The 16,828-nt window shown below is 42.9% G+C and overlaps 2 long non-coding RNA genes across 2 annotated transcripts in view; one reads left to right on the top strand and one right to left on the bottom strand.

The window, feature by feature from the left end:
- The window catches only part of LOC121915225, a 58,314-nt gene extending 46,937 nt beyond the window's left edge, over positions 1-11,377 (top strand). Inside the window, exons 2-4 of the long non-coding RNA XR_006100674.1 lie at positions 5,081-5,210; positions 10,105-10,224; positions 11,115-11,377. This is a non-coding gene — a long non-coding RNA (uncharacterized LOC121915225). The remainder of the gene's footprint in view (positions 1-5,080; positions 5,211-10,104; positions 10,225-11,114) is intronic.
- The window catches only part of LOC121915222, a 63,923-nt gene extending 47,519 nt beyond the window's left edge, over positions 1-16,404 (bottom strand). Inside the window, exons 1-2 of the long non-coding RNA XR_006100671.1 lie at positions 16,245-16,404; positions 7,518-7,641 (exon numbers count right to left, since the gene is read on the bottom strand). This is a non-coding gene — a long non-coding RNA (uncharacterized LOC121915222). The remainder of the gene's footprint in view (positions 1-7,517; positions 7,642-16,244) is intronic.
- Between the last annotated feature and the right edge of the window lie 424 nt (positions 16,405-16,828).

The following is a 16,828-nucleotide window of genomic DNA, read 5'->3' on the forward strand; positions in this document are numbered from 1 at the left end:
GGCCATCCAGCCTCTGTTCAAAAACCACCAAAGAAAGAGACTCTACCAAACTCCAAGGCAACATATTCCACTGTCAAGGACCTCTTAGTATCAGGAGGTTCTTCCTAATGTTTTGGTGGAATCTCTTTTCCTATAACTTGAATCCATTGCTCTGGGTTGTAGTCTCTGGAACAGCTGAAAATAAGCTTGCTCAATCCTCAATATGATATCCCTTCAAATATTTAATCATGGCTATCATGTCACCTCTTAGTCTTCTCTTCCCTGGGCTAAACAGACTCAGTTCTCTAAGTTGCTCCTTATAGGGCATGATTTTCAGACTTTTCACTGTTTTGGTCACCCTCCTCTGGACATGGTCTAGCTTGTCAACATCCTTCTTGAACCGTGATGCCCACAGGTGGCAGTGGCAGTGTTGCCACCCCTTGGTGTCACCTGTTGTGGTCCATATACCCTACCGACACCCCTGTAAAGAGGCAATACAGGAAGAGCAAGGCAAAGAAAGAGCTGAGTAGTTTTGCCTTTTCTCTATTCCCTGTTAGCAGTTTGCCATCTTCTTCACATGGTATCCAGACCATGATATCCAAGAGCATGGTATCCAGACCTTTCAGTGTTTTGGTTGCCCTCCTGTGGACTGTGTTAGCTTGTCCACATCCTTCTTGAATTGTGGTACCCAGAATGGGATGCAATATTTCAGGTGAGGTGTGACCAAAGCAGAATAGAGTGGTACTATTACTTCCCTTGATCTAGACACAACATTTCTATTGATGAAGCCTAGGATCATACTGGCTTTCTTAGCTTATTCCCAGGCCTTCCAGCCCCAGATTTGGGGTGGTGGTGGTGGTGTTCCAGCTCTGTTGTTCAATGTGTCCTCATAGCCAGAGTTTCACACCTCTGCTCTATCTACAACACTGCACTCTCTCACACAAGAAAATAACCATGTGAGAGGGTTGCATGACTATTTACCTTGAGAATCTCAGGAAAAACTTGCTTTTTGTGAATTGAGTGGCCCCAAGTATGTGATTATGTAAGTACAGGAGCTGCATGTTCTCAGACCTAAACTGCCTGAGATCAAGTTATCTGAAGGACCGTATATCCTAAACAACTTTGCCTTGGACTAGTAATTAGACATCTTAGAGAATTTTTATACGTACGGTATATATAATGCAATTTTATATGGTATATATGCTTGTTTAAATAAAATATGCAACTAAAAACAGCTTTGTGTTTGTTATTTTGTAAACAGACTTGAGAAGGCATTATTTCAAATAAATAAACAATCTGGATTTTTAAAAATCCAGACTGACAACCAGGCCAGAACGTGGTGAATGTATATCCCAAACTCCCAAACCCATACACAATAAATTTACCTGAAAAGCCCAGAAATCAGGCAGGCACACTAATATTAAGTCTTTATTGGATCTATTCAGATTAGTATTTACAGAGAGGAAAGTATGTGTGCTTGTGCATTTGTGGGAGTGGGGATCAGCGATTCTCTTTTCCCTCAGCTATATGGTATATATACCCAGAATGCAGACAACAGACGTGGATAATATTTTTGCAGACAAATAATCTCCTGCAACCACTCTCATTTTTTTCCTCCCAGATAATCTGCAAAACTGTCTGTTCTGATTTCTGATGGATGCAAGTTGAAGATGGAGGATTAACTGCGTCAATAAAAAACGGTCGCCCGTTCGCCGGGCAGGCTGTTTTGCCGATGGGGCGGCAAAGAACTACAAGCCCCAGAGTGCTCTGGGGCTTGCCCCGGCTCCCTATTGGTGCGCGGGGTGGAAGGGGTGGCCCTTCCGCCCCGCGACGCTCTGGGAGCTGGGCTCTGTGGTTGGAGCTCCCGGTCCTCCAGGGCAGCCCATTGGCTGGGCTGCCTTGGAGGAGGAGCTCCGTTCCACACATTGGAGGGGCGGGGCTTAGGCCTATATAAGGCCGCGTTGTTGGCCCTGTCCCTCAGTTGGCGCTTGGCTCTGCACGGTGCAGAGCCAAGGGAGGAAGGGAGGAAGATCGGGAAACTTCCCCCGCCCACCCACTGCTATCTTGTGGATTTTTAGTCACAACTTTGGGCGGCAGCATAGGCCAGGATCTGCACGGTGTGGTACCAGGGATAGGGAGCTCTGGTTTGGGAGTCACAAGGTACCCGGGGGCGAATAGGGCAGGCGTATGGCCATTGCGAGGGCCATACGTGGGAGCGCCTCCTGGTGACTAGGGGCTTAGTGAATATGTGAACGCATGACATGGTTTGCAGTCAATGTTGTTTTCCTTAGCCCCTAGGTCATCCCATGCGCCTGGTGGGTGCCAGGTTTTGGATAATCAGACAACATCGGGTTGTTTGATTCTGCAGCTCCTGACCTCATGCTTTGTGCCAACCCTTACCAATTGCTTGCTAATAAAGTTGTGGCCTTTCTTCCAATATGTTGTTGTGTGGTAATTTGCTGGAGCCTCTGAGGCAAATACATTAGCAGCAAGCTGGAAAAAAGGAGGGCACCCTCTTGCTACATTGTTTTTAATAAAAGGCAGTGATGCATCCCATTAACTGATGTACTCTCTCACACTCTCCTGCTGTAGCTGGTATAGATTCTAGTGAGAAGTCTCTAGTTAGCAATCAAGGAGGCTGCAAAGCCCTCCCTAGGCCCAGCCAAAGAGGTGGAACAAAAGTAAGTCCACTGTATCCAGGGATTGTTTATCCATTGATTCAACCATCCAGGGCTTGACAATACTCAAAAATAATATAAATCCCAAAAGCAAAACTTGTTTTTGCCATTTTATATAAGGGACACCATTTCACTATGCCATTATACTTAATGGGACTTGAGTATCCACTAATTTGGGTATCCATGGGGAGTCAGGAGTACCAAGGGCCCACTATATTAATATTTTGGAAGAGTGATGCAGAGCAGCTTCCAGCTAACTCAGTCATGGAATTATTTGTTGTTTTGGATGCAATAGACAACAACAACAACAACAACACTGAGGTTAGTCTATGACCCCTTCAATACACCAGTGTAAGTCTATTGGAAGTAATCTTCTGTCCATCAGTGGTGTGAATGAATTTATATGTAGAGAGATCTTTTAGCACCTTTGAGACTAACTGAAATAAAGAAATTGGCAGCATGAGCTTTCATAGACTTCTGTCTATTTCCTCAGCTAAATCCCAGACAGGCAGTACTGCAACCCAGTAGGAAAGGAAATTATATTCCAATCTGGCTAAAAGGCAAGAACAAATAATGCACCAAATACTGCCATCTGTGTTCCTCCCTGGAATAGTGGGTACATGTTTTTTTTGTTGACAGATGGAAGGCTAAAGGAAAGAGAGGGAGGGATTTTTATTTCCAGATCTTCTGGAGTTCAAATAACACATTTCTAACTAGCCACTTAAGGCATGCATCTCCTGGAACTTTAGAGGAGATCATCAAGCCAATGGGAGTTTCTATGGGAGATGAGTCAGTGGGAAGATGTACTGAAAAAGGAGACTTCAGACAGGAAAACAGCAAGAGGGGTGTGATTGAAGCCATGAAGACACACATTAGATCAGAGCTGCAACCAGAAATATAGTGTCTATTTAATGCAGTGATTTCCAAAGTGGGCAGTACGTTCCCCACCCTCGAGGGTGGTGGAAAGATCCAGGGTGATAGTGAAGGGAAAGGGGGAGTCAATTAAAGCATAGGTGAGCAAGAAAGACAAGGGGGACCAGTGGCCTTTAGGACCATGGTGGGAATGAGGGTTTCATGAAACTGCTTTTCAGAGCCCATTCCCACTATGACTTAAAGTGAATCACTGATCGGGTTATATGACCATTGTTCCCATTTGAAACTGGTTCCGATCCTACTTTGATTGATTTCTGTCACGATAAAGCGAGGCAAATGCAAATTTTTTTCCAGATACTAGTTTCCTAGTGGTTCTTTTGAAAAGAATCGATTCCAAAGTGTGTTCTACAAGTGGGAATGACAGATCTGAATTGCATCAGTGGATCTTTTCATTATCCCCTTGTAATTATTTCTTTTTTGGCATGATTGTTGTCCCCACTAGTTTACACTGCTTCAAAATGCATGTCAATCATCTGTGCGTCATCAGTGACTTAAGCGGTAGCCCAGGCAGCCCGGCTTGGGAAATATATATATATATATATATATATATATATATATATATATATAATTGGTTTTGCAACTACTTGCCTCTCTGATTGCAAGTAGTTGCAAAATCAATGAATTGAATCTTCTATCAATTTTTTTTCAAATCATGCACCTCTCAGCGCTGCCTTTGTGTTTGTGGTGTGACCTATGGAGCACGCAAAGCTTAAGCAGGGTCTCAAACTTGAAAGCTCCTTTTGCTCACTCCCTTAGTCATATCTTTCACTAGTAGTGGCAATGACTAGTGCCAATTTGGGAAACTTGGAGCACAAAGCATCATTTCTGTTGCTTAGACGGGCATCGTTTTGTGACAGACTGACTGGCTGGAGCAAGGAGTTTAGGACATGCAGCAGCAAAAAGGAGCTTTCAAGTTTGAGACTCTGCTTAAGCTTTGCATGCTCCAGCCTGCTCTTGCTTTCTTTCATTAGACAGGCTGAGACAAGAGGTCTTCAATCCAGAGCATAATAGCAAGTCAGACATAATTTTCTCTAATTTTGCCAATGGAAGTACACAAAATTTCAGATTATGCATTGTAGATTGCCTTAGATCTAATGCAAATTTAGAAACATATATTACCACCACTGTTAAGAAACATAAGTCTCATAGCTAATCTGCCAGAAGTCCGGAGAAGAAGGCTGAAATCTGAAGAATGATAAACCCAGAATCTATCCTTTAACAAAATAACTTTTATCTCAGTGTGCATTTATGTCTATGCAAGGATGTTTGTGATACCACCCATTTCATTGTCATAGAAATTGTCAGTTTCTTCTTTTAGTATTTCAGTTACTTCTGATCCTACTGATCCAGTGCCCAAAAACTAATAATTAAGAGATGCAGCTTCATCTCTTAAATATCTAAGTAGAGAGAAAGACTATGTTTGATAATACATATGCCAATATGCACAATATCTATGCAACTATGTTTACATACCTTCCAACATTTCACAGGTGACACGCAGGATGCATGTGGACCAGCTACATCAGAGTGCAGTCAAAATAGCAGAAGTTGTTAGTGTGAAAAATGCTTAAGCTAGCTGAGGCCTCAGCAGTTTGCTTTTGCCTGAGCCTACTGAGAAGGGTAAGATTCTGCCTCTTCATCTCCTCTTCCTCTGGCTGAGTTACATATGTGCAAACTACTTTAGTACCTTGAGCTCAGATTACAACAGAGGTAAGTTGAGGACAACGAGGGGGGGGAATGAGAAGAGGAGAAAGAAATTGGGAGATATGTAAGCTGTTTAGTATGCATGCTCTAGAAATGTGACCTGCTAACTATGGCTGCTTAGAGATAGGATGCTGTGTGGTTTTCATATGGAAAAGTACATATGCATGAATGTCTTGTACTTATGGCAAAACAATAACATAAAATAAATTAAACTAATTTAAATCATTTTCAGTTCAGTGTGTTATGCTCATGTTTCCTTTCATGATGTGATTGCCATGAGACACGAGGCTGGTATGAAGATGTCCTATGACTCTGGAGGCAAGGCTTTGAATCCCTGCTTGGCCATGGAAACTCACCGGGTGGCCTTTTCCAAGTGACATTCTCTCAGCCTAAAAGGCAAAATGTTTCTGAACAAATCCTATCAAGAAAAATGTACCTTAGGGATGCCATGAGTCAAGAAGGACTTGAAGGCACACAACAACAACAAATGCATTCAGAGAAAGAAAGAAAGAAAGAAAGAAAGAAAGAAAGAAAGAAAGAAAGAAAGAAGGCATTAAATTAACAATAAAGTAGGGATGATGTTTACATGAGGTAAGACAAGATACTGTCTGGCAATGTCCAAATTCCTGTTCAGATGATGAGATGATCATGTCAAAGCAATTCTTTTGAATCCTAGGATCTTTTTCTCACATGCATCTACACACAGACAGAGAAATCCAAGCAAGTTGGCCACTAGATTAATAAATTCAGTGTCACAGCAAGCTGCTGCCAGCCCTTAAAGGCAAGGCTCTGTTCCTTGTTCTTCTCTTTTTGCAAGTCTGCCTTCACCAGAGTCCCAGAATACAAACTGCCCTCTGTTGGAGAGGGACAGTTACTTCTCAGCTTTCATTCTGGCCTTTGGGACCACACCCACCCAACCATCCAATGTGCAATACATTTGCTGGGAATTCAAAGCTTGCAAAGATGCTACCAAATTTGGGGTTCAGCCGAATCTTGAGAGTATATGGGCCAATAAAGAAGATGCAAAATAAAGTGGACATCTCTAGCAAACCCAAATGTCAATGAATTCAAGAGCCTCAAGAGCACTTACACACATGTCTAAATTCAAAACTCAGCAGAATAAGAGAACAATATCCTCTGAAGGACAGAACAAAAGAAGTTGAAATCATGTCCAACCTACTTTTCTTCCAGACTCCCATATCACACCATACTCAACCCAAATCCCATTCCCGATTGGATTACAAATGTTTTGCTGTGTGGCATCCAAAAAAGAAGAGATAATGGGGATCAAGAATGGATGTTTTGGTCCTTGTCTTACCTGTTCTGCTCTACTCGCAGTGGTCCCCAAAAACTGTCAATTTAGAGGCCAAATGTGAGTAAGCCAAATTCACCTAGTGTGCCAAGGAAGCAAGGACAGATACCCAAGAGAAATCTGGAGAGACAAGGCCCCACTTGGATCTGCTCAGCATTTCACTGCCAAGGTGGCTAGGCAGCTTGGCAGCTCCCACCCAATTCCTCCCAGTCTCTCTCTGTCTCTAGCACACACTTGCTCCCCCTTTCCCAAAGAAGACAAGCAGGCAACATAATTTCCTTGGCCCTGATTCAATTCAATCAGTGTTCAAACTGCTGTAGTCTCCAATGCAACTCCTTTTTCCACCGAATAAAAAAATAATAATTAACAAACAGACCAACCTATATCCACAATGCAAGAAAAATTGAAGAAGGAATGGTTTGTTGTTGTTAAACACACACACACACTATAGCATATAGGCACAAAACCAATGTCTCATTTAGTAGTGTGCAATTTCGCCACCCCTCTCCTACCTTTCTGCATTTCGCCATTTCTCTTCCCAAACATAGACAGCCATGTCCATCCTACCCCACCCTTCCATGGCTCTGCTGCCAAGCATCCTTGGCAGACCTCCAACTTGTGCCAGCTTTATTATCTCTCTCTTTCTCTCACTCTGTTTCACGGCTCTCCTGCCAACCTTCATCCAAACTACTGTATAGTAATTCTATGCCACCCTCTCCCTCCCTCCTACCCCAACCCCCAGATTTGTTTAGCTGCGTTGCCTGCTGGCAGAACCCAGAAAACCAGCCAAGAAAAGTAGAAAGACCCAAACATTTACAGCAAGTAGTCTGTTCGTTTTAAACGTGTGTGCCCACCCGCAAGCACATGCACCCACCCACCCCTGAAATAATAGATGACAAGGAAAAACTTACCCCCATGCTTTATGTGCAGTTTCCCCATTTCTTCAGGCCAGCATCCGCTAAACCCTTTCAGCTGCCCGCCTCATACCCTTTACCCACAAGAAGGTCTGGATGTCAGGAAGGGGCATAAAGAAAGCTAGAGAAGAAACGCAAAGAAAGATGTTGTCAGAAGCCTGGCAAATTTTGTCTTCCAGTGGTGCCAGGACCTCCCCCCCCCCTTTCTGCCATTAACAGAAGAATGGGAAGCTCAACAGACACTCTTTTTATATGGCATCAGCTTGCTGAGGTGCTAAGAATCATGGGACAGAAAGAAGGGAGGAGATGAAAAGTGAGAATAAGAAAAAAGGAGAGAAGGGAGAAGGGAGGAGAGAGAAAGTGAGAATAAGAAGAAAGAAAAGAAGTAGGAAATTGAGAAGAAAGAAAAGAAGGGAAAGGCAAGGCATCAGGACAAGGATAAGCACATTTATCCCAGTATTTTAGTTTCAAGAATTACTCCCAAAAATAATATTGTTACTAGCTACTTATAGACATTAAATCTTGTACTCTCCTTTCAAAGGTCTGACCAATAGTCCATTCCAACCCAGTCCTGCTGTTTTTGAAGGTGACATTGATTCTCAAGTACAAAGTAACTTCTTCTTTTGGTAACAACAGTTCTCAAATGGGCCTTTAACTTTGGATTGTGGTCACCCGAAAAAGAGCTTCCCCAATAAAGCGCACTGTGAAACCAAAAGAAAATGTTACGTTACATGTGCTGAAATGTCAATGGTATTCACTGCTGTTGTATTCAGTTAAAGCACTTCTTTTCCCCCAAACTTGTGCATCTGACAAATGGTTAACAATGTTATATAAGCGAAGGGATCTTCTAGCACCTTTGAGACTGAAAGAAAGAAGTTGGTGGCATAAGCTTTTGTAGACTTAAGTCTACTTCATCAGATGGATGGAATGCAAGATCCCTTTGCATACTGATCCAGATTAACACTTCTATGTCCTGGTATGTTAAATAAGGAACTACATCTTAAAATTCAGAGCAGATGGCAAACTTTGTTTGTTTGCAGGTTGGCCCACATTGACGTTTGGGCAGTAGAAAATAAAGGAAGTGTTTGGAGTGTTTTTCTTCACCAACTAAGATATGAATTGGCTTTCTACCCACAAATACAGCCCCTCCAGTCCTTCTTTCACAGGAAATAAACCAGGAAATACTCCACTAACAAACAAATCAGGAAATACTCCACTAACTATAGTTTCCCTTTTTTTGTGACCTATGATTAACATATTCAGAACAACACACAATATTCAGTCAACTTCATGTTGTGGTTTAATATCATGTTTTGTTCTGGATTTATTAACTATAGTTTCCTGGCTGGAATGAAATGGAATTAGTTTTTGAAAGGTACATTTATTCTCCAGGTGAGAAAGTCTGAGTGTTGGACTCTGGAGACCAGGGTTCGATCCCTCACTTGGCCATGAAACCCACTGGATGACTTTCAGGTATCACATGCACTCAGCCTCAGGGGAAGACAATGGGAAACCTCCTCTGAACAAATCTTGCCAAGGAACCACCATGAAAGTCTTACGGTCGCCATAAATCAGGAATGACTTGAAGGCATACAACATATAAACACTGTACAAGTAATTTTCTGGCTTGTTCACTCACTTGCTTGCTCACATACTTGTATGTCCAAACAGCAAATTTGTGTATATTTCAATTTATTAAGCTAAGACACAGTAACATGGACACTGCCAATGAGTCTGCAATGCATATAGTCAGTGGGGCTGCAAGGTTACTGCAAGACTAAAAGTGGGCAAATGTCAGGGGCTGGCTGTCATATACCAGTCAAAGTCCATTCAGAGCAGGCCAGCTTGAGTTGGCTAGACCCACATCTTGAATCAATATGATCCATCCTCATCCTCTGTCTAGTAAAAAGAAAACAACAAGTTAAAACTAGAGTTACTTTACAAAAGATGGGATTTCATCAGTGTCGAGTGGTTTTCTAGCAGGACCAGCCATACTATTAGGCAAAGTGAGGCGACAGATATTGGGAATTAAGAAAAGGAAGCAAAATGTTACAGTATTTATAGTTTTCTGTGGGTTATTCGGGCTATGTGGCCATATTTTAGAAGAGTTTGTTCCTGACGTTTTGAGAGCATCTGTGGCTGGCATTCTCTGAAGATGCCAGCCACAGATGCTGGTGAAACATGAGGAATAACCTCTTATAGAACATGGCCACATAGCCCAAAAAACCCACAGAAAACTATGGATGCCGGCCATGAAAGCCTTCAACTTCAAATTGTTATTTATTTTGTTTTTATTGTGTTTTAACCACTTGAAGCACTAGTAACAATATTTTCTTCCTCATATGCCAAAATAATGTGCCTGTATTTAGTGCTACATACCTTGACACAAGTAAATGGGAAGAACAGTTTGCTTATTTGTAGCTGAGGTTCTTCAAGTGGTTATCTGCGAATTCATTCATAAGGGTTTGATCTGCATCTGTGCAGAGCATGTTCAGGAAACTCCTGTAGCTATGTGGAGTGATTTTGGCAATAACTCTTTGCTTCACCAATGCACACGCATCAGTCTTTCTGCTTTCTCCTTCAGTTTTCTTATGCCGCAGTGCACAGGAGAGAGTATGAACAAAAATTCCCAGGACAGCTACAGTAGGGAAGAGGGCTCGTTGTGTGAGTTCACAGATGACCATATGAAGAAACACAGTTATAGGTAAGCAACCTGTTCCTATTTTTCATAGTCTCTGTGATTCACACATATGGGTGAATAGCAAACTGACACAGCAGGCAGTGGGATGGATGTACATACTGAAGAAAAGACTGAAAGTCCAAATGATGCCTCTGCTCAAGCCCTCACATCTATACAATAATGCTTGATAAAAGTAAGAGGCTAAGGAGGGGAACAGACAGGCCAAAATAAAGCTGCTTCAAGTCACTTTGGAGGTATGCTGTTTAAATGGCACATGCATCTTAAGAGGCCATAAGCTGCACCAAAACCAAGCTGCAGTCCTTAGGACAGGAGCATGGCTTTGGCATGGCTTCTGGCTTCTTAGGATGCATGCTTCATTTAAACAGCATACCTCCAAAGTGACCCGAAGCAGCTTTATTTTGGCCTGTCTGTTCAGTCCCTGAGGTTAGGTTGCTACCTTCATAGCACATTCACTAGGAATGCTATGGACTGTGATTGCTCTAATTCAGGGGTTCCCAACCTTTTTGACTCACAGAGACCTTTTTAGATTTCCAATTTCTATGGGGGAACCACTAAGAGCCCTATCCTATGTCTTACAAGTAAATGGTGTTTAGGAGTAGTGTGACTTTTTGTTTCTTATTCTTTAATTTCATTCAATTTTTATTTCTTTCTCGGCTAGATCCATTCTAGTTTTATAGTTCTATTATTTTATTATTTATGATGTGTTATTGGTTTTTTGTTGATGGATCTCTTTTATTAACTTTACCATGTTGTTTTTGGTGATTTTTATGCTTTGGTGTTTTTTTTTAAACATTGTTTTTATATTTGCTGTTTGGATATATTTTATATTGTGACAGCTTTTAGCTTTTAACAGTAAAATTCTATTCTATTCTATTTCTTTCATATTTCTGGAGTGGCCACGGAGCACCTGGGAAGTGCATGCGGAGCCCTAAGAGCTCCTTGGAGCAAAGGCTGAGAACTGCTGCTCTAACAGAATGACTGTATATTGCTACAGGGAAAGGTTTTATCTGATCTCATTTGCAAGGCGAATGGTAGAAGCAACTCATTTGGAGATGTGTTACACTTAATCTGCATGTCCCTTCTTTATGCTTCCATAGCTGACAAAAAATCTCTTGATGCTATCCAGGGGTAGGCAACCTTTTTGAGCCAGGGGCCGGGTTGGTGTCCCGCAGACACCAGGGGGGGGGGGGCTGAAGCCAAAAAATAAATAATTAAATAATTAAATAATATAGGACAACATTTTCAAATGGAGGATGCATTTTTTAAAATGGAGGACATGCGGAAAAATTTGATGATTTTTTAAAAATGTTAATATTAATTCATGTTTCTTAGGCATGATCAAAATGGAGGACATTTGGGCATTATTCCTAGACAGATGGCAGAAATGTACTTCCCTTTCTGACCAACCCCCCCTCCCATTCCAAACAGCACATTTGGGCATTGAACATGGCTTTACTTAACATGGCAATCTCTTGCATATTTCAGAGGCTTATTGCATAACCAAACTCTTTGGGTTTCACACTGAACATGGGTTCACATGGCTATGCATATTGAACATGTCAAGGTGGTTTCACAGTTCTTGCACCAAGTGTACTTCTTAGAAGTGTGTACTTGGTCAAGGGACTTTGGTTTTTCTTCACTGCGCATGAATTTGTAAAAATCACAGCAATTTACATTGGCCTTGCCTCAGAGGCTTTCTGATATCAATATCACCATTAAAGAACCAAAAACACACAGAAAAGACACTTTGGAAAGTCACACTCTTGGCTTCAGAAATAGTGCCTGCATGCCTCTCAAGCTGACTCATAACATCATCATCATCACCACCGCCACCACCACCACCACCACACTATCACTGTCAAAACAAAGGAGACTTGTTAGCATTAAAAGCACCCAAAACACACTTTGGAAGGTGACACTCTCTCGGCTTAAGAAACAGTGCCTGCATGCCTCTCAAGCTGACTCATATCATCATCATAGCATCAGCATCCCACCACCCCACCACCCTCACCACATCCACCCTATACGTAAAAAAGGGAGACTTGTGTAGATTAAAAGCACCCAAAATAAAAATTTTTTAACAACCTTGAAGGCATCTGCAACTCAACACACCTCTTAGGCCGACTCCGGCTTATCCTACTCCCCCTCCTCCTCCCCCTCCTCCTCCTGCTCCCCCTCTTCCTCTTCCTCCTCCTCCTTCTGCTGCCCCTCCTCTTCCTCCTCTTCTTTCTTCTCCTCTTCCTCCTCCCCCCTCCTCCATGTGCCACACAGCCTGGGGGCGGGGTGGAGGAGGCAGAGGAGAAGGAGGTGGGTGGCACAGGCCCGCGCGGGGAGGCAGGGAGAGCAGCGCGGGCCCACGCGGGGAGGCAGGGAGGGCAGTGCGGGGCTGCAGAGAGAGCGACACGGGGCTTCCTTTGCCTACTCTGCCCCAGGCCGCGCGGCCCTCCTCTTCTTCCTCCGCGCGGTGGAGGAGGAGGAGGGCAGCGTGGTCAAGCGCCCCAGGAGGAGGAGGAGGCAGCGGCAGAGGCAGTGGTGACGGCAGGACTGGGCTGGGGCCGATCTTGCTGCCTCCGCAGGCCGGGGGTTGCCGACCCCTGATGTAGACCCTTTGTGCAAGCTGTGTAAAAGGCCACAGCTCTGTGTATATCAGGTGGGTTCCAAGCAGTCTTGGAAGATGTAGTAGGGTTTGGGGGGAAAATATTAACAAAGTCATATCTTGGGTCAAATGGAATTCTGACACAACCTTTGGGGGTAAAAATGACAGTGGAACCAATTTGAGGCTGTAGAACTACAACAGACTGTAGCACCAGTTTATCATTATGAAAAACAAAGAAAGGCAGATCACAGCGAAAACCTGCCAACTCGTCAACCTTTCAAGCTTTATGTGATTTCCAATAAAAAGCACTTTCTTGAATGTTAGCAGGTGCAGATCACAAGTGGCTATTGGTTAAAAGGGTCAACCCATGAGAGCAGTCAAGATGACATGCAAATTCCACAAAGGAACAAGTGGAGGACAAGAAGGAAACAGGTTGAGCTGACACTATAGCAATGGTTTTTTACTAGAGAATGTGAGAATCAGGGCAACAATGAAGAGTGTGCCACAACAGCAGAGAGGGAAACCTTTAGTGATGGGGGACACAGGTCTTTATCTACAAGAAGTGATGGGGACCAAGGGAAAGAGTGGTCCAAAACACACTGCAAGAATAATCCAGTTTGTGACTGCTTTAACTGCCCTGGCTCAGTGTTAGGGAATCTTGGGAACTGTAGTTTATTGTGGCACCACACTGGCAATCTGGCATTTGTAGTATCAAAATTAAGTTAATTATTTATGGAAGACAGCAAATTCAGAAATAAAATGTGAATTACCCAACAATTGCAGAGAAAATACAACTGCAGCCAATTATAACAAGACTGAATGATGACTGCATGCCAAAAATTACAACATGCAGTATAGAGTGCCATTCTTGCTGAAGCATACTGGATGAAATAAATAACAGGACAGCATTAAGTATGCCTGTGACTTATGGCAGGCAAAAGTAGCAGCAGTTTGGCTTCTTTCTTAGTTCCAAGCAAATAGTTCAGACCAGCTAAATGCAGCTCCAATAGATCTCAACAATAAAGCAGCATTGCCTACACATTAAAAAGGAATTAAAATATTTTATACCTAACTAGTTTATAGCAAACACCCAGTGTATAGGCTCCTACAGAGCTGAATGAAAATCTGAAGGGATCTGTCTTTAGTAAGCTTCCCAGATCTCAGGGCTTAGCTCCATTTCTCAGGGATCTCAAGGCAAGTATACTGCCCAGTACTGTGAATTTTTGCCTTTGTGCTGCAGCTCCTGTTACTGCAGGAGATAATCCCTCCCTCCAAATGTTTATTTGAATGACATAGGCCCTTATCATATGTAAAACTGGAACTCTAATCCAAAGCTCTTCCGTGGCCCTTCCGTAGGGAAGGTGAAGCAGAGTCACTTCAAATCCAAGGCAATTCATGTGATGAATGATCACATGTGAAGAATGAAATTGTGGCCATTCCTGAGTCAAAGTGGAGCAAGTGCACATTAAATTACCAGACCAGTACATACCATGCGGTTTCAATGATTTGAATTGGGACCCTTGCACATGCTCAGTGGGGGTCTGAACGCATCCTGAACCTTTACACTTGCGGGGTGAAGAAGGGGGGCACTTCCTGGTTCCAGTTTCACGTGAATGCTAGCCTCACATGAATGATGGCTTCACGTTTCTTCTTCCCTTCTATTTTATTCTATTTTTTACTTGATTTACTCTAGAATGTGTCCTGGGTCCTCTCTGTCAGATTTCCCTGCATCTCCCACCTGCTTCCTTCGAATGTATTCTGATTCTCCGTGTCAGATTTTCCTCCATGCCCCCTTGCTTCCTAAGAATGTGTCCTGGGTCCCCCTTGTCAGATTTCCCTGCATCCCTCCCCAACTTCTTTCTTTGAATGTATCCAGTTTCCCTTATTCACCATGCTCCCTAAAGTACCACCTCCCTGAATCCAATCCACTCTCCTTCCCTTTGTAACAGTTGCCTTCTCTTAGATTGCATCCGCACTGGGGAAATAATCTGGTTTGACTCCACTTTAACTGTCCTGGCTCAGTGCTATGGAATTCTGGGAGTTGGAGTTTGTTGTGGGGTCCTTGGCTTGAAGCTATGGAAGTCTCGGAGTTCAGGTTTGTTGTTCCCCCCAGCCTTCGATGGCCTCTCTGTTGCTCCCATCTCTCCCCCCAGCCTCCTGTTTCATTCCCTTCATCACTGTCAGCTACATCCAAATGTCCATTCTTCAAGGAGCACTGGAATCAAATGGGGCAAAATTCCAGTGCAGCATCATGGGAAATGTGGAACCTTGGGTGTACCAGGACGGAAGCAAAGTTATATTCCACACCAGACCAATTTGGAGTGAAATCGAAGTGACCTTAAAAGCAATTTTTGTGAATTCACTTGTTACCGAATTCACCAAAATGAGGAGTCACTTTGGATTGACTGCAGAAGCACATTGGAACGATCCCCCATAGAAAGCAATCACATGTGATAATACATCACATTATCATGTGAATTCGCATTGTTGGACCTGCAGTGGCTTCAGATCAGAGCTGCAAAAACCTCCATGTGATAAACACCATACTTACTCTGAACCTTTGTGGTTGGCGATTAATATACCATGTTTAGTAACATCACTAGGCCCTCCATGGCATCACAAGAGATATTCCTAGGTCTAAGATTCTGGACCTTATCACCCTAGCTAAACCCCTCACAGAAACAGGACTTAAAGGTAGAAAAAAAATGTGAATGCGGAAGGTTTTTTCACATGATGTTTCTGCAAAACTGAAATAACATGAAACTAAAGTGAATGTAAGGGGACAAAAAAGACACCTTTTGACTTTTACTGTTTTATTGTGTATCACTTGAAGTTTATTACCACACTTTGTATTGTGCTTTGTATCTTTTTGGATATTGCTGGTCATTGACTAAATAAAGACATAGCTATCTGTCATTTTTGTCCCCTTTACATTCATTTTATTTTCACGTTATTTAAGTTTTGCAGAAATGCGTGTCAAAAACCTTCTGCATTTGCAGGTTTTTTCTATTTTATTTAGCTAGTGTGATAAGGTCCTATGATACTGTGATGCCCATGACCTGGCAACCCAAATCTTGAGCTCAGGTATAGAAAAAGTCTACCAGGAAAAGTCCAGGTAGAAAATTTGTCCAAGCAGAAACTGAGAATTTTTTTAAAAAGAGGTGGGTGGGTAAATAAATTGAGTTAGAGGCTGATAAAGGGGCTGGAGTGGGATGAGGGGAAAGATACAAAATTAAAATTGAGCTAAAATAAAAGGTAGAGAAGGTACTTCTGGGTTACGTTTGTAATCTGAACCTTGCAAGATGCCCCAGCATTGCAACACCAGTGGGCACCTTTGTGTTTCAGTTAATCTGGGTAGAGTGGCATAAAGAGGGGGTCCTTCGCATGCACACCAAATAAGCAAAAAAGGTGCCCTGCTGTTCTTCACCTGTTCCCGGGTCCTCCAGTGACTCCTTCACAACTGTGCAATGGCTGTAATTGTTGCTCGCCATATTTCAGAAATAATCTCCTTCCAAAGGAACTTGGGAAAGAGAGTAGAAGATGAGGAGGAGGGGTAGGAAGGCCACTGGGCATCCCTCCCAGTCTTTTATCCGTCTGCTGTCTCCTAGCAACCTTATTGGTTGCCATGGAGAGCGAGTTATACCCCATCCCCAATCAGCATGCAGGGAGTTAGGACATCATTCCATAGCACAGGCCCTTGGCACATGTTCAGCATGTAAACAGGATGACACTCTCTTGGGAAGAATAGCTGGGAAATCAGCCAGCAATATCCTGCTCCCCGCAACATAAAACCACCCACCCAATCAAGAGATTTAAAAAAGAGAAGCCAACAGAAGAGTGGGCATAGAATGTGCTCACACTGACACCTGATGGTCATTGGAATAGATCAAAAATCAATGTAGGCCTGTTCTAATTTCTGTCCTATTATACACGCACTCACACACAGCTTAAATTCTTGCAAGGGTTCCTTCTTCATGTATCAACACATCCATCCAAGGAAGCCACTTCAAT

Source organism: Sceloporus undulatus, chromosome 9 (assembly GCF_019175285.1).
Source record: "Sceloporus undulatus isolate JIND9_A2432 ecotype Alabama chromosome 9, SceUnd_v1.1, whole genome shotgun sequence".
NCBI lineage: Eukaryota > Metazoa > Chordata > Lepidosauria > Squamata > Phrynosomatidae > Sceloporus > Sceloporus undulatus.